At 43.6% G+C, this 25,976-nt stretch overlaps 1 protein-coding gene across 2 annotated transcripts in view; it reads left to right on the top strand.

The window, feature by feature from the left end:
- The window catches only part of TAFA1 (TAFA chemokine like family member 1), a 346,494-nt gene that overhangs the window by 171,673 nt on the left and 148,845 nt on the right, over nucleotides 1-25,976 (top strand). The window lies entirely within an intron of this gene.

Here is a 25,976-nt window from a genome sequence, read left to right as displayed (position 1 = left end):
TCTATTTGATTTTACAAAAGTAAAGTTATAACAATACCAAATACATATATAGAGAGATTTCTCTGAATCTCTAGACTTCCCACCATCCCCTCCATGGATCCTATTGTCAACATTTTCAACTGCATATTATTTCATAGACTATATTTTATATCTGTCCATATTGTCCATAGTGTTTGTTACATTACAAGTGATATCAGAATCCTGCTAATCTTTTCATCTGCTTACAGTGGTCTCCTAAGTAAATTATAATTTTTTCCCATTCTTTTCTGAAGTTTTTGTCCTCTTGGTTCCTGAGCTTTCCCGTCAGTTTTGCCATTTTGGCATCCTCTCTGGTAGGGACTCTTTCTTCTTTCCATCTCTGGATGCTACTAGCCCAGGTTTTGAGGATCTTATGCTTTTTAAAAAAACACCTTGTTTATTTTCTGAACCCTGTGTGTTTGTTTCTGATGTCCTCCATTATGAAATTCGGCAACGTTAAACCTTCAACAACTTCCCCTCTGGAAGAACAGTTTCCAGTTTCTAAATGAACATTGGTGTGAAGGTTTATCTATTTGTGTGTAGCTTCCTTATTGTGGTCATAGCTTGTGTTTATTCTGCTAGCCAGCTATACTGTTGGTATCTGTAGGTTGGCATTCCCAGAGTTTTAAAAGTTTCAGCAGTACCTTAAGCTCTATGATTTTTAAGCATTTTTTTTAATGCTTCTCTGAAGTCCAGAGGATGCTTTTGGCCATAGAATTTAGCTGCTGTTTTGAGATCTTCATGAGGACCTAAGACACTATTCACATGATTCCCCCACTCACCAGTAATGTATGTTCCCTCTTCTGTGCCCCCATATATATATATATATTCTGGTGGCACAACTGCGTCCCATGGGATCCCAGTCCCAAAAATAATCTTTGCAAGTGCTCACCAGGTGAACTGACCTTGTCAATTTTGAGTCATGACAGACTGCGAGGAAAAAGAAAGAATGGGTTGGATGGCAGTGATGTGTGAGTGTGCATGAGCGTGAGAGAGTGAGTGGAGGGGGGGTAGCGGCAAGGGCAGGTTCAGAAGTTGTATTGTGAACAAATAAGTCAATGAATTGCTGTTGGTCTCCCCCCTTTTTTTTGCAGAAAAATAGATTTTAAAGCCAGAAGGAACTGACGATTAGTTTCTCTGACCTTCTGAATAACTTGAGTTATAGAGATTTTCCCAGTAACAACTGTATTATGCCCAGACAGCTAACTAAACTGCAGTATAACTTTGGGAGAGTGTAAACTCACTATAAAAACCCTCCCAGTAATGGAAAATTTACAATATTTCAGTATGTTTCATAATTACACATCTCTGTTCTGTTGAGATTTTGTTACTCTCTTTTTTTGTTCTCTAGGGAAACCTGCAGAGCTATTTAACTGGGCCATGCAAGCCTATTTGCTTGCTATTGTTTTTTCATAATGATGTTAATTGGGCTGCTGAACTCTGTAGTGCCATTTTGATTCTACCGTGATCTTATGGCTTTCCTGTGTTAATATGTTCACTGTCTATCCGTTGTTGATTATTTTTAATGTTATCATTTTTTAGCTTTGAGTTATTTGGTTTTTATTATTGTTGTATATTTGCTTAATTTACATAGCACTATGTGCTTTCATGAGAGATGGGATATGAATTTGATACAGAAATAAAATGAAAATTCATTGAATTAAATGTTGGCTTCAGAGATATTTAGATATAGCTCAATTGCTAGAGCATGAGATTCTTAATCTCAAGGTCATGGGTTCGAGCCCCATGTTAAGCACAAGATTCCTGCATTGCAAGGGGTTGGACTAGATGACCCTCGTCGTCCCTTCCAACTCATACAATTCAATGTTTCTGTGTAGCACAAATTCATACAATACAGAGCTCTTATCCTAAGGGGCATAGTTGCTTCAGATACAGATGGAGTCCATCAAATACGCCAGATTAATGGATCCATCATTTGCTTTTAAATTGATCTAGCAATCTAGCTATTTCAAAGCAATTTACATAGATCCAGAACCTCATTATAAATGCCCTTTTGTCAGTACTGGAGCAGTGTGAGATAACATAAAGTTTAATAAGAATGTACCATTTAATAAAAGTTACCATGCTCATTGGAAGAGAAGTTTACTTTTACAGTGGTACCTTGGGTTACATATGCTTCAGGTTACATACGCTTCAGGTTACAGACTCAGCTAACCCAGAAATATTACCTCGGGTTAAGAACTTTGCTTCAAGATGAGAACAGAAATCATGCTCCGGTGGCATGGCAGCAGCAGGAGGCCCCCTTAGCTAAAGTGGTGCTTCAGGTTAAGAACAGTTTCAGGTCAAGAACGGACCTCCGGAATGAATTAAGTACTTAACCCGAGGTACCACTGTATTTCTTTTCCTCTGTTTTCCATTATGGTAATGACGTGGGTGGCGCTGTGGTCTAAACCACTGAACCTCTTGGGCTTGCTGACCAGAAGGTCGGTGGTTCGAATCCCTGCAATGGTGTAAGCTCCCGTTGGTCTGTCCCAGTTCCTGCCAACCTAGCAGTTTGAAAGCAAGCCAGTGCAAGTAGATAAATAGGTACCGCTGTGGCGGGAAGGTAAACGCCGTTTCTGTGTGCTCTGGTTTCTGTCACGGTGTTCCATTGCACCAGAAGCGGTTTAGTTGTGCTGGCCACATGACCCAGGAAGCTGTCTGTTGACAAACGCCAGCTCCCTCGGCCTGAAGTGAGATGAGCACTGCACCCCATAGTCGCCTTTGACTGGGCTTAACTGTCCAGGGGTCCTTTACCTTTTACCTTACCTTTACCTAATGACGCGAGAGCTAAAGAAAGGGGCTAAGCAGGAGTTTGATCCTTCAGTCCAAGAATGTGAAGGCTCCATGCTATGAGGGAAAGAGCAACAAGAAAATTTGGAGAAGCTTAAGAGAATAAACCACCTACTAAAACCAGTCGGGGGACTATTTTATTGAATAGAGAGAGGAAAGGTGGGAAGTGAGGAAAAATTTTAAAAGGAAAAGAAGTTTAAAGGGGGTGGAGGTGGGAAGGGTTGAAAAGAATGACACCCACCCTCCCATCTCCTTTCCTATCCAGTGTGAGCCAAGCAGAGCTTAAGAACTGGTTACTCCTCCACTAAGGTCTCTTCCCACCCACCCTGCAATCACCACATGATCACTCTGTCCATACACTCCAACATTTCTCAAATGAAAATAGGGATGTCCTATTCCATCATCTTTGTATAGTAAAAGCTATGGTTTTCCCAGTAGTGATGTATGGAAGTGAGAGCTGGACCATAAAGAAGGCTGAGCATCGAAGAATTGGTGCTTTTGAATTGTGGTGCTGGAGGAGACTCTTGAGAGTCCCATGGACTGCAAGAAGATCAAACCTATCCATTCTGAAGGAAATCAGCCCTGAGTGCTCACTGGAAGGACAGATCATGAAGCTGAGGCTCCAATACTTTGGCCACCTCATGAGAAGAGAAGACTCCCTGGAGAAGACACTGATGCTGGGAAAGATGGAATGCACAAGGAGACGGGGACGACAGAGGACGAGATGGTTGGACAGTGTTCTTGAAGCTACCAACATGAGTTTGACCAAACTGCAGGAGGCAGTGGAAGACAGGAGTGCCTAGCATGCTCTGGTCCATGGGGTCACGAAGAGTCGGACACGACTAAACGACTAAACAACAACAATTCCATCATCATCATCATCATACCCCACCCATCTGACCCGGATGCTCCAGTCACTCTAGGTGGCATCCAACATATATAAAAACATAACAAAACATATTTAAAACAAAAAGCCTTCCCTATACAGGGCTGCCTTCAGATATCTTCTGAAGGTTGTATAGTTACTTATCTCCTTGGTTCAGGGGGTTGCATAGCTCCATACCCTCCACTGAAAACATTGACTATATAATGCAAAATCATCATCATCTTGGAATTCTTGGAGAAAGCGGTTTTAAACTCAGATTCTTCCCTAGTTACCTCTTCGGCTCTTCTTCGGTATTTTTTATTTATTTATGCTAACATAGTATAATTATTAAGTCCTCTAAAATAACTCTGCCAGAGTTTTCCCATCTGTGAACGGCATGAGCCTGTGTAATATAATTCACAACCCATGTAAGAGAAAAGGCGGAATGTAGGGAAACTGTAGATAACTCCAGAGCTTAGCAGCAGGCCTCCCACAATTAAGGAGCGAGGTTTTTTGAAGGTGACCTTGCAGAATGTTCATTCCTTACACCTGTCAACGCTGGACCATGATGACAAGGCAGGCAGAAGGTAGTAATGAGACAGTTTGATTGATCTGTGAATGTCAAATTAATTCAACTGGAAGCTTGCCAAAGTTAAACCCAAAACTGCATGGTGTAATAAATAGAAAAAGTAGATGTGATACTCTGGGCAGAACAATGCCCCGGTTCCAGTTAGCCTAGGCAGGGGAGGGTTTTTTTGTCCCCTTTAAAAAAAGAAAGATGAATCCTGTAATGAATTGCTTGTCACTCAAAACAAATTTGGTTTTACAACAGGAGATAAAAACTCTGGGCAAGTCTTTGCAGCTTTGCCAAAAGGGAAACGCTATATCAGAGAAATGTGAGCAGTGCCAATGAAGAATATTCATTTATCTTTAAGCAACCTTACAACCTCTCAGCCTTGTAGATTAAAATCAAAGGCACTGAAAGGGGAGGCAGACATGCAGTTTAAAAGGGGGAAGGAAAATATACCCAATTAAATTTCGTGCAGTAGACGTCTGCTTTATAAAAAAAAGGGGGGGGAGAACTCTCTCTTTTTATTTATTTTTTTATTTAAACAAACAGTCACCAAGGAAGCTGGCCTTGTAAAGTACCCCTTGGAGTTTGATTACCTATGGAATGACAGTACATAAGAACGCTATACATTAATTGTCCAAAGTCTATATTAGAAAAAAATAGAAGCCATGTAGCAGCTACAGCTACAATGATATTCAAATCAAAAACAAACCAGTGGCAGAATGTGAAGCTTTCCCCATAATTGTATTTCCATATGAGAAAAGGCTTAACCTGTTGAATTTCTGTCAGAGATACAGAACTCGGTCTCTCCCCCCCCCTTCCATGCCAATAAAAAACAACGTTTGGCAATGCTCCAAAGCCCATTGCTGGGAAAACTTTAAAATAACACAATAACAGAACAGAAATTTCACCATAGCTTTTTAATTAATTTTTGTCGCATTTCCGTTCCATATTTGGGATTATCTTTAAATCTTAGTAAATCTTAAAACAAACAGTGTATAATAATAAAATCTCACTCGCAGTGTAACAGCAGCAGCTGCGATTCCTCCACAGCACAATGTCCATCGTTCTCTGGCAATAAGAGGACCTGAAATGCATAGTGAGAAGACACAGCTTCATGACTGAGCACATGCAGGTTCAATCCCTCATGACGCCATGAGGGAAAGACTTTCCCATACAGTTGACATCTCGGGGGATCTGTGGAATCGACCCTGCCTATGGGATTGCATTACGCAATTACATGACACATATGCGGCTGGTACTATGGGGACCAGAGTCGTGTTATTATGCAATTACATGACTCTAGTCCCAATGGTATACTACCTGCATATGTGCAGAGAGGGTGTTGTTGTTGTTGTTACTAGGTAAGGAAGAGGAAGAGTTTGGATTTGATATCCCGCTTTATCACTACCCGAAGGAGTCTCAAAGCGGCTAACAATCTCCTTTTCCCTTCCTCCCCCACAACAAACACTCTGTGAGGTGAGTGAGGCTGAGAGACTTCAGAGAAGTGTGACTAGCCCAAAGTCACCCAGCAGCTGCATGTGGAGGAGCGGGGACACGAACCCGGTTCACCAGATTACGAGTCCACTGCTCTTAACTACCAGTACTACACCACACTGGCTCACTGGTATTCATGTATGATCCTGTTTCCACCTCAGTGTACCCAATCCAGAAGTCCACTCACCCCTCTTGGTGCCGCAGTGGTGCCGTTGCAGGATGGCAAAGACTTCACCGGGGCCCTGACAAGGGAACTGGGACAGCAGTAGCCTTCCTTTTTTTTTTTTACAAATGCTTTTTATTATGTTTTCATCATCATACACATCCACAGAGACAGAGCCAAAGAGAAACATTTAACATTAAAAAGACATTACATAAAGAAAAAAAAGAAATAAAGAGAAAAAAGCAAGAAAAACAGAAAAAACACATACTACAGTTTACTGACACCGTAGCCTTCCTGATAGGCTTAAGCCCCCTCTGCCTATCAGGAACTGCTGGGGACTTGGGCTGTGCCAGGGGGCAGAACTGACAGAGCAGGCAGACTTCCCTTGGATTCACCCTTGCCCATTTAAGTAGCCCGCACCTGGGGCACTACCTGTTTGTTCCTTCTCTGGATTTTCCCCCTGCCTCGCTTTAAGCTGATAGTCAGTCACTTTGCTGTGGCTATGATGGTCACTGTTCTTTAAGGGGCTGGGAAGGAATTTGCCCGCCGGGCTAATTGGCACCAACCTGGTGGTTTTGCCTACCTCATAGCAATTTTCACAACTGAGGTTGGGCATTGGGACAATCCTTTGTTTTGGATGGAGGGGAGGTTGTAGTCTCCACCTGCTCCTCCAAACGCTGGGGTATGCCATTGAAGGGATCCGGGGTGGTAGTGGCCATGTCCGTATGCCCAGACAGCACCAGGGCCAAAGGCACTCCCCCAGACAGCGGTCCCTGCAGGGGTCACCCTATTGGATGTAAGTCTTAGGAACCCCCATCTGGATTGACCACATGTCACTACCGGCGGGCGGGCCAGAAGTATTTTGATTGCCCCGTGCCCAAGTCAAACCTCTTTCATCTGGATTCAATAAAGTTGTGGCCTGTTTTGCCCCAACAAATCAGCCTCATTGGTCTCTAATTTGCATGGGTTGGGGTATGGGAACCTGACGCCTGGTCCTGCAAGGCACTGGCATGCTTCACCTGTTTGGAGGCTTCCACATCTAGTTTAGAGACATTTTCATGTACACAACAGACTTAGCTCACCATTAAAGAGAAGGTGTGTTCTAGTTCTCAGAGAAGGTCTATATTTGTATGGTCTTAATCAGGCTTTCTCAACCTCAGCCCCCCAGATGTTTTTTGGCCTACAACTCCCATGATCCCTAGCTAGCAGGACCAATGGTCAGGTATGATGGAAATTGTAGTATCGAAACATCTGGAGGGCCGAGGCTGAGGAAGCCTGGTCTTGATGGATTGAGGTAAAGAGCAAAATCTGGGCCTGTCACAGGAACAGAAAACCATGGTGTCAAACATTCAGGGCACTGCTAGCGGACTTTTTCATGCTTCAGGACCTTAATGGCCTGCTGCCATTCTATTCAAAGGCTGTACTTTGCTTCATTTGAATGGCGATTTGTCATACACAATAGCGCAATTAGTCATCATAATAGAAGCAAACATTTCCTTGAGCCGTTGGGTCTAATTAAGCAGCTTGTTCAAGGTGCATATGGAGTTCAGCATAGTTCTCTTAAGTTTAATGGCATAAGGATGGTGTCATTTCTGAAACATTTAGAAGCACGTTTTACTAATAAGGCATGATGGCCAGGTTTGTTTCCACTAAATTGCAAATATACTTCAGGTGCAAGGCTAGGGGCAGATCCACACTATACGTTTAAAACTCATCCAGTGCTTGAAATATTGGGAACTGTTGTTTATTAAGGGTTCTGGGAAGTTTAGGCATGTGTGGGAAAAACTACCATTCCCAGGATTCCTTGGGGGAAGTCAAACATGTTACAAGTGTTTACCTGGACTCACATGTACGCAGCCAGCACTCATGTATGCTCATATACAGACTGCTGAGAGATCTTTTGTTGGAGTTATGACGTATGCTTCTTATGGGTGCGTTGACCCTTGGCGTTATGCGCACAAGAAACTCTCACACAGAGGAATAACGAAAGCTTGGTTCATTACATGAAATAGGAGTGAAGGCATATATATAAATGCTGCTTTGGACAAAAAAAAAGTTACAGTCTAAGCAGGTAGCAAATTCTATAATACACACACATCTTGATTCATAGAATCATAGTATCATAGAAGCACAGAATTGTAGAGTTGAAGGGACCCCGGGGATCATCTAGTCCAAACCCCCTGCAATGCAGGGATCTTGGCTAAAGCAGATGGCCAACCAACCTCTGTTTTAAAATCTCCAAGGAAGGAGAGTCCGCCACCTTCCGAGGGAGACTGTTCCCCTGTCAAACAACTCTTTCTGTCAGAAAGTTCTTCCTCATGTTTAGTTGGAATTTCCTTTCTTGTAACTTGAAGCCCTACCTTCCAGAGCAGGAGAAAACAAGCTTGCTCCATCTTGCATGTGACAGCCCTTGAGATATTTGAAGATGGGTATCATACTTCCTCTTTTCCAGGCTAAACATACCTAGCTTCTTAAAGAATAAAAGATCCCATAAGAGGCCTACAGAAACGCAGGCATGGCAGTTTTGCCATAAACCTACTCTAGAAGTAGGGGCAGAGGAGAGAAAGTATACCTGTCCTTAAATCTAATCAGAAGTGTGCTGAGGAGCATAGGGTAAGTGCAGTCCTGTTGGAGCTAGAAGAGCAAGCTAACCTTGTTAAAGGGGGGTACGGTGGTACCTCGGGTTACAGACGCTTCAGGTTACAGACTCCGCTAACCCAGAAATAGTACCTCGGGTTAAGAACTTTGCTTCAGGATGAGAACAGAAATCGCGCGGCGGTGGCGCAGTGGCAGCAGGAGGCCCCATTAGCTAAAGTGGTACCTCAGGTTAAGAACAGTTTCAGGTTAAGAACGGACCTCCAGAACGAATTAAGTTCTTAACCCGAGGTACCACTGTATATCTTATTACCATAGCAGTGGAGAGGGGAAAGGGCTGTGAACTGAGTGATTTCTACAATTTCCATAGTTCTACAATTTCCTGACTCTAGGACCCTGTTGCACTTGCACTTCCTTCCCAAAACTCAGTGCCCCCTCAGCTCAGCGCCCAGTGCACACACCTCGCTTGCACATTCCTAATTCGAGCCTTGGCCCTATTTGGAACTGGATTTTGGATTACACGGGCCCTTGGTCTGATTCAGCAGAGCTCTTTCTGTTCTCATCCTCCCATCTTTAAAAAGGGACCTACCGGAATGAACACAAGCTGGTTTCAGTCGACCCTTTTATCTTTAATATGATTCATGAAAATTCTACGCAAAGCATCCTCAGTAGCCTAAAGACTGTTTTGCATATCTAAATAGCATCCGAAAGGAAAATCCTTCTAGTTAAGACTCTGCAATATTGCTGTAAGCAAGTGTCAAAGATCCAAGGAGGGAATGTTCATTAATGGTGCAGCAAAAGAAGCCTATTTCAATTGTCCTTAGAGAAAACCCATGGAGATTTGTCATCTGTGGGAACAGGGGTGAGGAAATCCAGGCCCCGTGGGTGAATGCAGCCTCTCATAGAATTCTAGAGTTGGAAGGACCCCCGAGAGTCATCTAGTCCAGCCCCCTGCAATGCACGAATCTCATTTAAAGGGACCATGATAGGTGGCCAACCAACCTCTGCTTTGAAACCTCCAAGGAAGTAGAGTCCACAACCTCCTGAGGGAGACCGTTCCACTGTCAAACAGCTCTTACTGTCAGAAAGTTTTTCCTGATGTCTCTAGTCAAAATCTCCTTTCTTGTAAGTTGAAGCCATTGGTTTGAGTCCTACCTTCAAGAGCAGGAGAAAACAAGCATGCTCCCTCTTCCATGTGACATATTGAGATATCTGAAGATGGCTATCATATCTCCTCTTAAGTCTCCTCTTTTCCAGAGTAAACATACCCAGCTCCCTCAACTGTTCCTCATAAGGCTTGGCTTCCAAACCCTTGATCCTTTTAGTTGCCCTCCTATGCACACATTCCACATTCCTCAGACCATATCCTGGGCCCCCAGGCCACACCCTCCAGCCCTACTTTGCCCTCTCCTTGAGTGTTCTTCTGCCTGGCTGGAATGTAACCCTGAACTCCACAAAGCCTCTTGCTTGGCTGGGTGGGTAGATGATAAGAGGGGTGGATAGAAATTGTCCAACGGCAAACATTTTCATCAGTTCCTTTGCCCACATTTGCCTCTGGCTCTGTTCACCACTGGTATGTGTCCCCTGGAAGGTTGTGCAGAAGAGAATGTGGCCTTCAGGTGGAAAAGGGTGCCTTCGCCTTTGATAGCACAACTAATAATAATAATAATAATAATAATAATAATAATAATAATAATTTATTATTTATACCCCACCCATCTGGCTGGGTTTCCCCAGCCACTCTGGGCGGCTTCCAACAAAACACTAAAATACAATAACCTATTAAACATTAAAAGCTTCCCTAAACAGGGCTGCCTTCAGATGTCTTCTAAAAGTTTGGTAGTTATTTTTCTCTTTGACATCTGGTGGGAGGGCGTTCCACAGGGCGAGTGCCACTGCAGAGAAGGCCCTCTGCCTGGTTCCCTGTAACTTGGCTTCTCGCAGCGAGGGAACCGCCAGAAGGCCCTCGGCGCTGGACCTCAGTGTCTGGGTAGAACGATGGGAGTGGAGACGCTTCTTCAGAACCTATCCTGATTCGGAGGCACTATGCCTCAGAAGACCTACACTGTGAAGAAATAGAAAGGGAAGGTTGTGGCCGTCGCATCCTACTTACAGGCCACTAGGAAGCTTTCTGGTTGGCTGTTGTTTTTGCTGACACTCTTGCCCATTTGGAAATCTAGGCATCCATGTGTGATGCTGGGTAATGGCAATGTGGGAGTGCAAGTTTCTAAATCCCCGAGCCATGACTGCGTACACTTTACAACACAATCTCTGAGCTGTTGGATCTATCTCAGTCTCATCAAAGTCAACTTCCCATTGGCTGTAATGAGACGATAGGCCCTTATTCCATAGGGCACCATCTTTAAAGGCCCTGCATGAAGTGAGCAGAGAGACCAAAGCCTTGAAATAAACTCAGGCTTGACATAATTAAAGGAAATCCTCTTTCAGCTCAGTCGGCAGCTTGCTCTTCCCAAGCCCTTAAGATCACTGATTCTGCTGGATCAGGTGGAATTGGTAAAAGTCTAAAATGTACCTTAGTGGTTGATTCACTGTAATTTGTAGTATCTATATCCTTGAGTGTAACTGTTCAATTAACCTCAGCCTGAAGAATTCTTGCTAAGAAAGGGGCTTTTTTGAAACAGCTCTGAGGACCGGGTCAGTGGTGAATGATGGTGAAATTATAAAAGCACAATCTTGCTGCTATATGAGTACCAAGGACAGGCTAGAAGTTCTGGAAAATTGAGGAAGGGAGAAAATCATTTGAGGTTTTGTTTTTCAGCTTCAGTAAGAGAAAAATCATGGTGAAGCAAACGTTAAATATTTGGGAGCCTGTTATCTAACTTTCTGTTTGTGGCACTACATTTAGCTCATTAAGGTTTTCTAACAGCAGTGAGCATATTGATGTTTTTAGTTATTTCAGAGGACGTTGGGGGCTTTGGTGAGACAAAATGGAATTCTACTTGTGGGGAGGGGTAGGAGCCAGGGGACGTGCTATTTGCCTATTAGCAATTGTATTTGCAGGACACGGGTGGCGCTGTGGGTTAAACCACAGAGCCTAGGACTTGCCGATCAGAAGGTCGGCGGTTTGAATCCCCATGACGGGGTGAGCTCCCATTGCTCGGTCCCTGCTCCTGCCAACCTAGCAGTTTGAAAGCACATCATGTGCAAGTAGATAAATAGGGACCGCTCTGGTGGGAAGGTAAACAGTGTTTCCGTCCGCTGCTCTGGTTGGCCAGAAGCTGCTTAGTCATGCTGGCCACATGACCCGGAAGCTGTCTCCGGACAAACGCCGGCTCCCTCGGCCTATAGAGCGAGATGAGCGCGCAACCCCAGAGTCGGTCACGACTGAACCTAATGGTCAGGGTTCCCTTTACCTTTACCTGTTGTATTTGCAGATCTCTGTCGCGTTTTCTCTCTGTGTAATACCATATTACATTACTAGAGAATGCATGACTAGAACCACATGTTCATAAGCTTTTCTCACCCGGTTCTTCCTTTCTGTGCTGGAAATTCTAAGTGCCCACAATTTATTCCAATTTAGAGCATCGCTATTTTGTGCGGGTCTCCCCCAAGAGGCCTTTGATCAAGGTCTTCCTGCAAATTGGAAGGGAGCCTGATAGGATTTCCATGCCACTGGTGGAGTTTGGCCCTTTCTGGATACTGCTAAATCATCTCCATCAAAGATTGCTTCTCCCTGGAGCTCAAAAAAATGCTCCAGTGAGAACAATTTTTGCCTTTAGGATGGATTAGGTTGCATTAAACAGAAGGTACTTAGGAAAAAATAAGAGGGAGCAAGAAAGAGAGAGGGAGGAGGGAGGGAGAGACGGAGAGAGACAGAGTCCCTTGATTCCTCCGCGGAGCTGTCTGTTCCCTGCTTCAAATTAACATGCTGAACTGTGGGCTCCACTACCTGGTAGTACAGTTTCAATGGGAAAAATCAAACCATTTTCTAACCTGGGGTTTCTCATACAAATTGATTTGGTTTATTTACTGATGTATATCTCAGGCTAAATTGTTTTAGCTCCCCACACCCCGTGACCTATATTTGGAGCTGTTTCAGGCCCTCACAGGTATAGGAGTTGTCCCCAGATCTGAAATCAAAGTTTATCCCAAAAGTTAATGTAAAACAGCTTGCCCTTGGCCAAGAGATAGGCCTGGTTTGCCCATAATGCTAAGCCAGCCCAGCTGCTTGATATGGTTTGATATGAATTAAAGGTTGCTCATTAATTGAGGTTTGGAGTCGGTTTATAAACTATAGCTTAGTGTTACACGCTAACCCTAAACTTTAACTATGATTAAGGAGCTATCATCACCAAAAACCTACACCCCAAACCTGTTTAGGGAATTTTTTAATGTTTGATGTTTTATCGTGTTTTTAACATTCTATTGGGAGCTGCCCAGAGTGGCTGGGAAAACCCAGCCAGATGGGCAGGGTATAAATAAATTATTATTATTATTATTATTATTATTATTATTATTATTATTATTATTATTATTTCGAAGCTGTAAATGAAGAAGGGCCGAAAATTCAAACCACTCTCAAGGCTTCGCTGCTTTCACTGACATGTTTAACTTTTCTGGGATGTAATAAAGCAAGGTTTAAGTGATTGTCTGCCAGAAGTCTCGGCTTTTGACTATGATTTATTAACCATGGTTTCTCATTATGAGTGAACTAGGCCATGGTGTGATAAAAGTAATCTGCATTTTTATGTTTGTCATTGCAGCTCAGATTTGTCCCTCCAGGCCCTCTCATTCCTATTGCAACTTCCCTCTCAACTCCCTGGGGAAAGGCCTTGGCTCAGTACTATTATAGGTGACGAAGGTCCCAGGTGTAATCGGTGGCATCTCAAGGTTCCTCTCAGAGACCCTGAGAAGGATTCCTGTCTGAGACCATGGATAGCTGCTGCCAGTCAGTGTAAACAGTGCTGGGCTAGATGGACCAATGGTCTTACCTGTTTACTGTGTGCCTACAATTGTTAAGTGCAGATCCCAAGGATGATCTAGTGTCTTTAAGGCATGAAGGAAAAAGAGACATGGTTTGTCAGTATTTTTGCTAACCACAGAGATGGAAACAGGATAATGGAAGCCAAACAAGAGAGCGCCACATGTTCAATGTTGCCTCCTGCATTGTCTTGCATGCTTTGTTATTAATGTGTATCTAAAAAGTGCCTGAAAGAATTTTATTATCAAATGATAATTTTTAGGAAAAACTGGCAGTGTGCATGCCCTCCAACATTTCTCTGATGACTATACCATAATCATAATCATAATAATTTTATTATTTATACTCCCGCCCATCTGACTGAGTTGCCATAGCCACTCTGGGCAGCTTCCATCATATATTAAAACACAATAAAACATTAAACATTAAAAAAACTTCCCTATACATGGCTGCCTTCAGATGTCTTCTATAAATTGTATAGTTACTTATCTCCTTGGCTCAGTGGGGTCACATAACTCCATACCCTCCAATATTTCTCTGATGAAAATAGTGATGTCCTAAGGAAAAGCGGGACATTTCAGGATCAAATCAGAAACTGGGACAGCTTTCTGTCCCTGGAAAATAGGGACACTTGGAGGGTCTGAGTTAGGGTTGCCATACATCTGGAATTTGCAGTTGGAAGCAGTGTCTGGGCAGAAATCAGCAAAATGTCCAGGAAAATCTGGGTGTGTGGCAATCATGTTGGCAGTGTTGTTTCTGCTCAAAAATTCATATTTGAGCGAAACGAAACTAAAAAAAGGGCAACAACTTTTGTGTCCAGTCTTTCACTGTTTGAAATCTGGCAACTGTAGTCCAAGTGTAGCACCCCAATTTTCACATACACCCATAGTGGCCTTTCCTAGTGCCCAAAATTCTCCCCCCATCACATCCTGCTGAAATTAGGCCTGAAAGAAGAATTCTGTTGTTACCAACATAAGAGGCTGTGGTATGTGCCTGGTTGTGCTGCCCATGACAGTTCCCCTGCTTTGCAAAAGGTGCCCCCGAAAGGTTGGCGACTCCTGGTTTACAGATCTGGATGAGTCCCAGTTTGAACATAAAGCACAGGCAAAAATGCTACAGCTCCACAACAATACTCATGGAAGGTCCAGTGCAATGGGACCCTTTGTGCTGAGTTTGGTCAAAAATTCAGCAAAGCCCTTAATCAGGGTTCTGCCTGATTTGCAACTTTTGCCAGTTCTAATTAACAGATCAGCCGTTTGGACTCTCCAAATGTATCGCACCTTGCTTGAGTTGTTGTTAACTCGGACTCAGGCAATAATGGGAATGGAGCCTTTATAAGTGTCCAGAGGATTGCTTCCGCTCTCGCCTCTCTACCCCCACACTGCCAATCTCTCGCTCCTTTCCCCGTACTTTGTAAGCCCTGTTAATTGACACATTGGGATGACTGGGAGTTTATTCATTCTTCTGGGGCGGGCAGCTAAAAAGGATGAGTTGCCTTTCTCAAGTTCCCAGAAGATCAGAGAAAGATCTATTAAGTTTAACTAGGCTGACAGACTTCAGAAGTGGTTCTCTCAAATCCCTCCTAACTTATACTGTTGGTTCACGAGGCGAACATTGGGCTGGGCATATCATAAGAATGTTACAGTATTAAAAGGCTTGTCTTGAGAATTTTCTCTCTTTTTTTGCCTAAAACATTTGAAGACATACTAACAAAAATATCCAGCAGGCAGCATTCTGCTGCAATGAACTGTAATGCTGTAAAGAACAGCCAAATCGATGTGATTTGATGTAATAACGTTCTTGATAGACTTAAGTAAAGATACTTCCTATTACTATTGGGCAAGTCAAAGACTTTGGCCTCTGTGAATTGCTATTCTGTGCTTGTGCAATCACAATACCAAATTCTACTCCTCTCTCAATTACATTATCATATATTTTACCTTCATCTTCACCCCAGGCCTGCCTCAGCTGCTGTCAGTTTTCTACCCACAATGAAATCAAAAGCTGCTCTCCTGCCTTTTTGGTTTTAAGTGCCAACAGTCTGACTCCATCCTGGTTCAAGTGCAGGCCTATCTTCTCCCAAAATGTTCCCCAGTGCCTAACAAATCTGAATCTCTCCTCCCAACACCAGCGTCTCATCATCAACTCATACACTGCAGAGTACAGTTGCAGATACAATAAAACTGAAAACCCTGCAAAGAACACCCCCAACCCCCCCTGCAAAATTATGGAAATAACTGGCTGATCAAAAAATGTAAACAGGCATAGGACTGTCTACATGAGAAGATCTTCAAAAGGCACCTGAAAATCAAAAGTCCCACCTTGCCTCTAAGGCAAGCTGGCATGTGTCTTCCCTCTATTGTCTTCAAATGCAAAAGGCGTAATTAAGATGCTCACCTGGGAGACATGAGCTGCCTGACTAGCTGGTTCTGACACCCCATTGGACAGAAAAATTCAGAGCTTATTCCCTCAAACAATGGGGGGGGGGGGGCGGGGAGAAGAGCCATTTAAACAGAGCCCTGCAGTCTTACCTCTCTCACTAAGCCGGACTTTCTAAACCACCAGGAAAAGTGGCCATTCATGCTGCCTCCTCATAAGTAAGCTGAGAGAATTGTGTAATTAGGGCAGGAGTAGTTAGGTTTTGAAGTCATTGGGCTTTTCATTTGTTGCTTTCAGTTTATATTTTGGATCTTATTGCCCTCTTCTTTAATAAAGTTTTAAAGCTGGAATAAGTGGAGTCATTATGCCACCCTCGGGATTTGGGAATCCTCACATGCCTAGATGACTTTGCGTTTCACACTATTGGAAGTCAAAGACCAGAGCTGGTAAAGCCAAGAGTTTTCTTTATTCTTGGGGAGAAACAGAGGGCTGGCTTTATGCTCTGTGCTAATTGCAAGGAATTGACCGGAGGCACAAAGCGTGCTGGTTCAGGATCCTAGGATGTAACAATTAATTGCACATTCCCAGTCTCCCCACCTTCTTTGGAGTGACCAAAAAGGGGGGTTGCAGCAACTACTGGTGAGTAAGACTCAACTGGCAGCTTTGCAGGGCTGTTGTGTTCCAGTTGGGCGAGGAAGAGCTCTCCTGAGGAGCCCCGCTTTTCCACAAGGGTGCCAGCAGGGGATGGGCAACACTAAATGCCTGATGTATACATAGTGTTATGAATCTTTGGGCACAAGGCAGCCTAAAATCTGGATCAAGTTAGTGTTAGAATTTAATTAAGGCTTGGGGTGTCAGAAGTTAGTCTCTGGTGTGAGGTGATAGCTAGACCCATCTGTGTATTTGAGCAATGTATCAGACCCCCAAGTTTTAGAATGTAATCAATTTACATATTGATGTATCTCCTTCCCCTATATTCATCTGAAGGTTAACAGAGAGGATGCTTGCTGAATCTCTGGAAGAGTCTTCCACAGCATGAGACCACTGACCCTAAATGCATGGTTTCTAGTTGAGGCCAGTCAGGCAACTGAGACATGGGGGGCAGCTAACACCACTCTTCCCAATGACCTCAGTGATCAAGAGCTACCAACATATTCCATGATTATGCTAAAGCTGTCTCTTGTGACAGTGGCTCTGAAGCAAAGATGCTCAGCCAAAGTTGCGTATTCTAATCTACTAAAGCACAGAAATAATTGCATTCATTATGAGGAGGCATCTTTATGGTAACTGGGCATGTTATGTGGAGAAACATGCGTGCAAGAAAAGAATGCAGAGAGCATTATGTTCTGTTGAGAGCAGAGGAGACGGTGGATTTGAAATGAAATTACATTAGTAAATAATGATCAATGGCAACGTCTGTTTCACAGCTACTGCTCTTTCTTCCTCAGAAAACCGTGTTTAAAGTACTCATTTGCCAAAGGCTGAACATTACCCTGAAAATAAAATAAAACTGAGGGCAGAATGGGGCCTAGGTCCAACTCACATGTGGCAGTTTTCCGACTTGCTGCTATATTTATTTACACAGCACCGTCAGCACACATGATGCTTTACAGAACATTGAGGTCATATGTTCAGCTTCAATAAAGTCAAATCCATATAGACTCCCCATAGGATCCCAACTGTGATTGATCAGGGCCAGCCTCAGACATTTTGACACCTGAGGTGAACCACAAAATGGCACCACCCCACCATGAAGAATGAGTGAAGATGTACACCAGGAAAAAGCTGGGAACAAATATTTACAAAGAGGAGGATCAAATCAACCTCACCTGATGGTTGAAGTGGAAATCAAAGGAGGGGAAAGGGCTCTGCTCTGAATTATGCTGGGTAGGCCCCAGGAGACCCCATAGGGCAGCCCCTTCCATTTCCTCCCTAGGGGTGGGAGGAGGCCAGCAGTACCTCCTGTTCACCAAGATGCCCCTGTAGAGGCAACAGAGGGGGTTCTGCCAAGGAGAGGGCAGATCCAGCCTCCAAGAATGTGCAACAGCTGCATTGCTTAGAGACTGGATCTGCTGTCCCTGTGGTTTCTGCTGCCTGAGGCAGTTGCCTCACCTTGCCTCATGGGTGGGGCAGCCCTGGCATGGATATAATATGGAATCAAGTCAAATGGTAGGCTGACATTATAAAATAAAATGAGCCATGCTAACGTTTTCACGCATGCAAGGTGATTACAGATAAATCACATGAAAAAATGTAACATGCAAACTTCTGAGCACTACTAGGGGCTTACAAGGCCTGGTAAAACTTGACAAGGAGTGGAGTCAATAAATGGGGAGGGAGATGCATCAATATGTAAATTCAAGGTAAGCCTGACATGAGAGTGTAAGGCCGTAAGTTATTGCCTTCACAGCTAATAGAAGCTTTGACAGTGGACTTGAATCAGGGATATAGTGCAAGGGCAAAGTGACACAGCCTCTGTAACGCTGCAGTCCCAATCCATATTGGAGCCACCCAGGACTGTTTTCTGAGAAAGAAAATGGTGTCGGAGACACCCAAACAGGGAGCTTCTGCATAGTGTCTAGCTTGATGTTAATTTGGTATCATGAAAGTGTGGTTATGAGAACGATTAGCATAGCTTATGACAATATGCATAGTCGTGGAGGTGGAATGGAGTTTAGTGAAGAACAGCTGATAAATGGCCTTCAGGGATGAGAAAAAGGCAACATAATAAAATGTTACAAGCACTAATTTAGAAGAATCTGTGCTTCCCTCTTCTTTTATTATCAACTCCAGTTCAGAGTTGCAACATTAAGTCTTCCTCTTAGCTGAGAAATTCCAGGTAAGTTTATATGGCTCTCAATGGAAGAATAGATATGTACAGTAGAGTTGCTGACACATCTGTAGAAAATTCAAGAGTTTTATTATCTGGAAAAGTACATCACTAACATCTTATGTTTGGGGTGTACATCACAAGTGTGTGTGTGTGTGTGTGTGTGTGTGTGTGTGTGTGTTTAAATAAAAGAAAACAATGGATGCTCTTGAAACAAATGCTGGTATATATGTTGAACGGATGGGGACCATTTGTGTAAAATATCGGAACCTAAAAAAGGGGGTTAGCAGGGAAACCCAAGAAGCTCAAGAATCGCAGGTTTGCTCATATAAATGTTGCAAACAACCATGATAAGAGGTAGAAGCCCACATCACTGTGAAGCTGCTTGAAAGCTTGAATGGAAGACTGAAAGAACTTGAGTAGACTTGCCTCCTTCTAGGACTTAGGAGGATGGTCTGATAGTTTGGAGTAGTGGCTTTAGACATTCAAGAAATATTAAATTATGCCATTTTCTCTTTTTTTAGGTGAAAATAAAATAGCTCTTGCTTCTAGTAACAGTTGGTACTTTATGAAAATAACCCCTACCCTGTCTTTCCCCATGTGTGTAAGAATGCATTTATTAAATGCTAGAAAGCCTTCCTACAGAGCAAGGAAGAGCTATTGCAGTTTCAGACCTTTCCTTGTGCCCAGATATTAAGCAGTGATAGAAAGGCCGCCCTCAGATATTCAATACACTCAAGACTCATTCAAACAGCGGCCGCTAAATGAGTTCCAACATTTGGTGACTTCTGGAGCAGCTGTTTGTGGCAGATAGCAGCTATAGATATCCACAGACGGGTCAGTTCCAGCCATTTGCTAGTCTCTTTGCTTTTAGAGAGGAGAAAGTTTCTGCTGGTGTCACATTCGGCCTGTAAAATGGAAAAAGGAAGCATGTCTCAATTTGCCAGGAGCACAGCGGCAAATTGGAATGGTCTTCTCTGGCCATTGTAGCCTTTGGGTGTGTCACAATCAGCAACCAGTTTGTGATCATGTTTTGTTATTGTTTTTTTTGTTTGTTTGTTTTTTAGCCAAATACGGTTAGAACAAACCACAGTTCCCCAAGTTCAGACATCACAGGAAACGGTGGTTAGGCCAAACGCAGAAGCTTTTGATCTCCTCTCCTCATGCAGGGTAGAGAAGAGGAGGAAAGAGCACGAGCCCACTAGGTCTGAATCAGGATTTAGTCACTGTGTTGACCTTAACAGGCTGTGCAATTTTTGTGGAGGAATGCTTGCTCATAGTTCTCAATAATAATTAATATAATTACAAAGGAGGGAGAGACCGTTTTTCCCCAATCCCCTCACATCTCCTTCACTCAGCCATGCAATCCTGATTATAGTGTGGCACATTGCTGAAAGATCCCTTCAGTTCAGTAGCCCTAGATGACTAAATCCGTAGCTTTTTTTCTTGGGATCCCCTAAACCCCTAAACATTTTGTGAATCTGTGTACTTTTGTCCATTTACTCCATTTATTTTCCCCGATTTGAACTATAAAACGGTGATTTTCTTGAGTCGAAATGAGAGTACCCCTAAACATTTTTTTTTTAGAAAAAAAGCACAGACTAAATCAGATGGTTCAAAGGCGAATACAGTCATCCAGATCACCAGCTGTTCTTGATAATGGTGTTAGAGAATTCCTTCCCAGCCTCACTCCAGTAGTTAAAAGCACTCCAGTAAATGTTAAAAGCATTTTATCCACCCACAAACATTGAGATCCAGAAAAATGTCAGTCATGTTCTAGGGCATATTCTGAGAACCTCACAGGTGCCCCACATGAACCAACTGTGCACCCTTATTACTAGGAATGGAGGGCAATTTTGTTGGCTCCACCTTTTAACATGAATGGACTAATTTGTGTTTCCCAAATGTTTGAACACAACTGATCATGCACTTCTGTGAAATTCTGACACAATTTCAGTCAAAGAAAAAGCATGCAGAAGCATATACCGTAAATTTCGCTCTATAACACACAGATTTTTTCTCCTAAAAAGTAAGGTGAAATGTCTGTGCGTGTTATTGAGCGAATGTGTGGTCCCTGGAGCTGACGCGCCGGAGCGCAGGGGCAAAATAGGCAAAAATCAGGCAAAAATAAGATTGGGCGGGCGGGCGGAGGGAAGAGGGAAGGCGGAAGCTGTTGCTTTCCTGCATTCTGCCTCAGGGTCTTACTGCCCACCCGCTTCTGTTGCTGCGTTTGCTCAAACTCAACAAAGAGCAGGGAATCCCCTGCCCTCCTGGCAAGCAGAGGGTTAAGGAAATGATCGAGTCCTTCCGTGCAGGCTCCAGCCCACCACCTCCTCCTCTCCGTGCTCTAGGGACTCGCAGGCAGCCGAAAAACACGCAAGTGGGAGAGAGAGAGAGAGAGGGCTGGCTTGGGTGGGGTGGAGGGGACTTTTGCTTTACAATGGTAGGTTTCTCATTTCTTTTCCAAAAGCAGAGAGCCCTGCCCCCAGGCCCCCTCCAAATTACAGCTTCTCCAAGCAATGTACTGCTGGAGGGAGACAGTATGCTTGTTTGGAAGAGAAACCCTGCTTCCCTGCTCGTAAGTAACAGCAGGCTGGATTGCAGAGTGAGACATGGAAATCTCTGGATTTATATGCTGTATATCAAATATCTTAATCTATACTTTCTAACGCGGCAGGTAAATCAGAATCTCCTGAGCCAGGAGGATTACAGCATCTCTCCTCTCCCCTTCATTAAAAGCCTAATACTCTTCTTTGAAGAAGTATAACGTGAGAATGTTTTTTTTATATATATTTTAAAGTTCATTTCCTCATTGTGCGCTATACACTGATAATTCTGCCACAATAACAATTGATTGAAAATGGAATTTAGTCCCCCCCCCCCCATAGAGAGCTGTTCTTCAAACGTTTAGCCTTAATACAGTGGCTGATGTAATACCCTTCTGCTTCACTAGGCATTTTATATAGGGACATTAAAATTGATTTTCTACATCTTGGCAGATGAAAAAAAGTGTGTTACATGCCCTATTGCCCAAAAGTGTGCAAGCACAGAGCAAAGGTTGCAGTGACAGAGGTGGCCAAAAAAGAAATACCGTAAATAAAAAAGAAATCATACTTTGTATATCCTGTCTGTTTTATCCTTAATAGGGACTTTTATAAGCATGGATCCACAGGATCTTTGCACTGGGTCACCCCAAATTCACCATCAGATAACATAGCATGTCCATGGCTACAGCCTGCACCAAAAAAATCACGCACCCACTGTTGCCTAGGGTCGCAGTGGTGCAAAAACGTGGTTACAAAGCATGGATCCACATGGATCCTCAGGATTTTTGCATTGGGCTACTCCAAACTCACTGTCAGATCACATGTCTGTGGCCACAGCATGAACCACAAAAATCATACATCCACTGTTTCATTTAGAATATTTTTTTTCTTGTTTTCCTCCTCTAAAAACTACGTGCGTGTTATGGTCTGGTGCGTGTTATAGAGCGAAAAATACGGTATTTTACAGTGAAAATGTATTCAAAGTTCATGGTTTAGGGAAAAATGCATACGAAATGCATTTTTAGGGTGAAATTCCTGCATGTTTCACAAAATCCACTGGAAACAGGGTGGGACAGACTTGTAATTAAATGCATGAAATACTAACACAGAACAGACCTAGGTTAACCCTTCCATCTCTACCTCTGTAACATGCAAGAGACCCAGTGGTAGACATTATTTGAATCCATGAAAGGCAAGCCTTGAAGACTAGCAACTTTCGAAAAGCGCTGGCAAAAGCTTCTGTCCTCACAGTCTGAATTTTCACTGCTAAGTGTAAGTTTACTGACATCGGATTGGCAGCATATCCGAAACTCCATACATAGATAAAACCGAGAGATTCAGATGACTGGGGATCCTAGCTGTTCAGTACAAATAATCATGAAAGTGGTTCTGTTAGCATACAGCTAAATGTAGGTGATACCAAGGTTTGCTGACACAGCTGCTTGTTTCATTTTACTGCTCCTCAGTAGACACCCATAGGCATATTAGTAGAAGAAACGCAGTCAATTGGGTAATGATGGTAATTAAAAAAGATGTAAACTTTCAAAGTAGCTGACACTTACTCATTACACTGAGCTGTCATGCTTGACTGAGCTAACGTTAATTTCAATATCCCATTATATCTAGCTGATATGAGCTTAGGAGATGTCTGCTGTTTCTCTTTAGAAACTGGCATCAGCAGTCATAGCAGCGTTATTGATTGCAGCGCAACGTTGACAGATGCGAGAGGTGTTCTAAGGGTTCTTGTGCTTAAGACATTCTCTTTTTCCACTCAAGCCGCTCGGTGCACTTTGTCATGATATCTAACAAGATCTAAAGAGGGAGTCTGTGGAGCCACTGCCTTGCTATTAAAACGTACCCTCTGTACCATGGATGGAAATCCTTTCTACACCCGTGCAAAAGATTGAGCTGTTAAAATACTAAAAGAGAAGCCTGTAGTGCTTCAGCCTGCGGGGAATAGTGCATTTTTATATGGTCCCTTCTGTGAGAACACCCTGCAGGCAAAGAGCTAACGCATCATTGGGAAAGAAGAAGAAGAAGAGTTTGGATTTGATATCCCGCTTTATCACTACCCAAAGGAGTCTCAAAGCGGCCAACAATCTCCTTTCCCTTCTTCCCCCACAACAAACACTCTGTGAGGTGAGTGGGGCTGAGAGACTTCAAAGAAGTGTGACTGGCCCAAGGTCACCCAGCAGCTGCATGTAGAGGAGCGGAGACGCGAACCCGGTTCCCCAGATTACGAGTCTACCTCTCTTAACTGCTGCACCACACTGGCTCTGGCCAAACTGTGTTTTGCTAAGTTTCTGCCTGCAGATGAAGAAGCATCACAAAATATGATATTTCATTTGCTTCTTGAAATGGTACAATCAACCTACCACCTTAGGACTGTATCACATTCTGATGCATGTGTCGACCAGGCTAATGATCTGATGGAAAGGGTGTTGAGAAGCTCGCCACCTTCTCTTCAAGCAAGGCTCCTCTCCATTGTAATGTTGAGCAATCTTATATACATCTGCTAAAGCCAACTTACACAACCAAGAAAAGCAGAGCAAACGCTACTTCTTTCCTTGTCGCCTGATGAATGCACCCCAGGATCCAGTGTAGCTTAGTGGTTAGAGTGCCAGACTATGACCTGGGAGATCAGGGTTCAAATCCCCACTCGGCCATGAAGTTCACTGGCTGACCTTGCGCCAGTCAGTGCCTCTCAGCCTAACCTACCTCACAAGGTTGTTGCATGGATTAAAGGAGCAGCTAGTCCCATCCCGTTTCAAAACTGGATCCATATTGAGATGGGGAGGGCAGCTTTATCACAAACTTTCACAACCAATAATTAGCTGTTGATTTCGGACACCCTCGGAAGTCGCCAGGAAGGGCTTCAAGGGTGTTTGGAGCTGAGCGTGTTTTGCACAGTTTTATCAGGAAGGTTTTCAGTGGAACTAAGATCCTCTCCCTCCCACCTCATCCAATCCCAGTGCAATATTAACATTGATAATAGAGTTCAATAGACCAAGTACAATAATCAGATCCAACACGGCAATATTACTTCTAGCTCAATTTAGGACGTTAATCTTGTTTTCCAACCCTCCCTTCCAGCCATTTAGCACCGAAGTTTAATAGAGCAAACAGCTTTCTAGGACCATGCGCAAACCTGCTAGATCATGTTGAATTCTCCAGGCCTAGCCTAGCTAGAATTCAGAACAGTTGACTTAGCATTCAGGCGGCTTGAGACAGCATGTGGTGCACATGCCTTCTCTGAAGCATGTGAAAATGGGTTCCTGCAGAGCCCTTCTTTGTATCCCTCCTTTTTATCCAAGGATCTCAAGGCGGCATCCAAGCAGCCAGTGTGGTGTAGTGGTTAAGAGTGGTAGACCCGTAATCTGGTGAACCGGGTTCGCTTCCCTGCTCCTCCACATGCAGCTGCTGGGTCACCTTGGGCCAGTCACACTTCTCTGAAGTCTCTCAGCCTCACTCACCTCACAGAGTGTTTGTTGGGGGGGGAGAGAAAGGAGATTGTTAGCCACTTTGAGACTCCTTCGGGTAATGATAAAGCAGGATATCAAATCCAAACTCCTCCTCCTCCTCCTCCTCCTCCTCCTCTTCTTCTTCTTCTTCTTCTTCTTCTTCTTCTTCTTCTTCTTCTTCTTCTTCTTCTCCCCCCTCTTTAATCCCCACAACAACCCTGTGAGGAAGGTTAGGCCGAGAGGCAGTGACTGGCCCAAAGTCAGCCAGTGGACCTCATGGCCATATAGGATTTGAACCCTGGTCTTCCAGGTCCTAGTCCAGCATTTTAACCACTATACCACACTGGCTCTTTCTCTAGATGCACATGTGACTGCAATAGAATGCATGGAAGCAATGTGCATTCCTGCAACATCCCATCTTATCATTATTGCCCCCCGTCTGTGCATATAGAAGAATAGCAAAATGGGGAAGTGTGTTTAGAAATTACCACCTTTTCAGTTGCCCCCTAGTACAATTGTCTATTAGTACAATTGTCTATTAGTCCCTATTGCAATTGTCTATTAGTCAACTGGACTGGCCCAGGTTCAAGCATTCTTCAGAGGGATGGGGTCAAAGTAGTTACGTGCCATTCCCACAGTTGGAGCTGTCTGGATGTTCCCCCATAGAATCATACAACTGTAGAGTTGGAAGGGGCCCTGAGGATCATCTAGTCCAACCCCCTGCAATGCAGGAATATGCAACTCTCCCACATGGGGAACCAACTTACAACCTTGGTGTTATCAGCCCCATACTCAAAAACCAACTGAGCTATCAGCAGTGATGCCCCTTAACGCTCGTTTATGGCCTGGAGCTTCTGGAAATGGGTCTGAATTGCTTGCTGGATAGACAGCACAGTTTGTCAGAACTGGTATCACCGTCAAATGTATCCACAACGTCAAGATTGATTTATCCAGCATAAATCCTGAGCCCGAAACTGACAGAGGCATAACATGTCCGTATCTTGTAAATGTGTCCCCTTGCAGGCTATAAACTTTATGGAAGTCACATGAGGATTTGCAAAAATAGCTCTTCTTTTGAGCAGACAGTAAAAGGACCTTGAAATTCCTTGTCCAATTAAAATCATATTTCTTTTCCTTTCTTATCTATGTCTTGTATCATCACACAGAGCATAGACAGCACAGCTGTCCTTTCGGTGTGAAGGGAAATGTTCGTGGGATCTAAAATATCCCTTCCCAGTGTTTATTGGGAAAATTTTATAGTGACTGTTTGCTGCTGTTAGGTCAGTCTCAGCTGTTGGTCTGGTGCCATTACGTAT

Source organism: Podarcis muralis, chromosome 2 (assembly GCF_964188315.1).
Source record: "Podarcis muralis chromosome 2, rPodMur119.hap1.1, whole genome shotgun sequence".
In the NCBI taxonomy this organism is placed as follows: domain Eukaryota; kingdom Metazoa; phylum Chordata; class Lepidosauria; order Squamata; family Lacertidae; genus Podarcis; species Podarcis muralis.
This window is presented reverse-complemented; position numbering and strand designations above follow the sequence as displayed.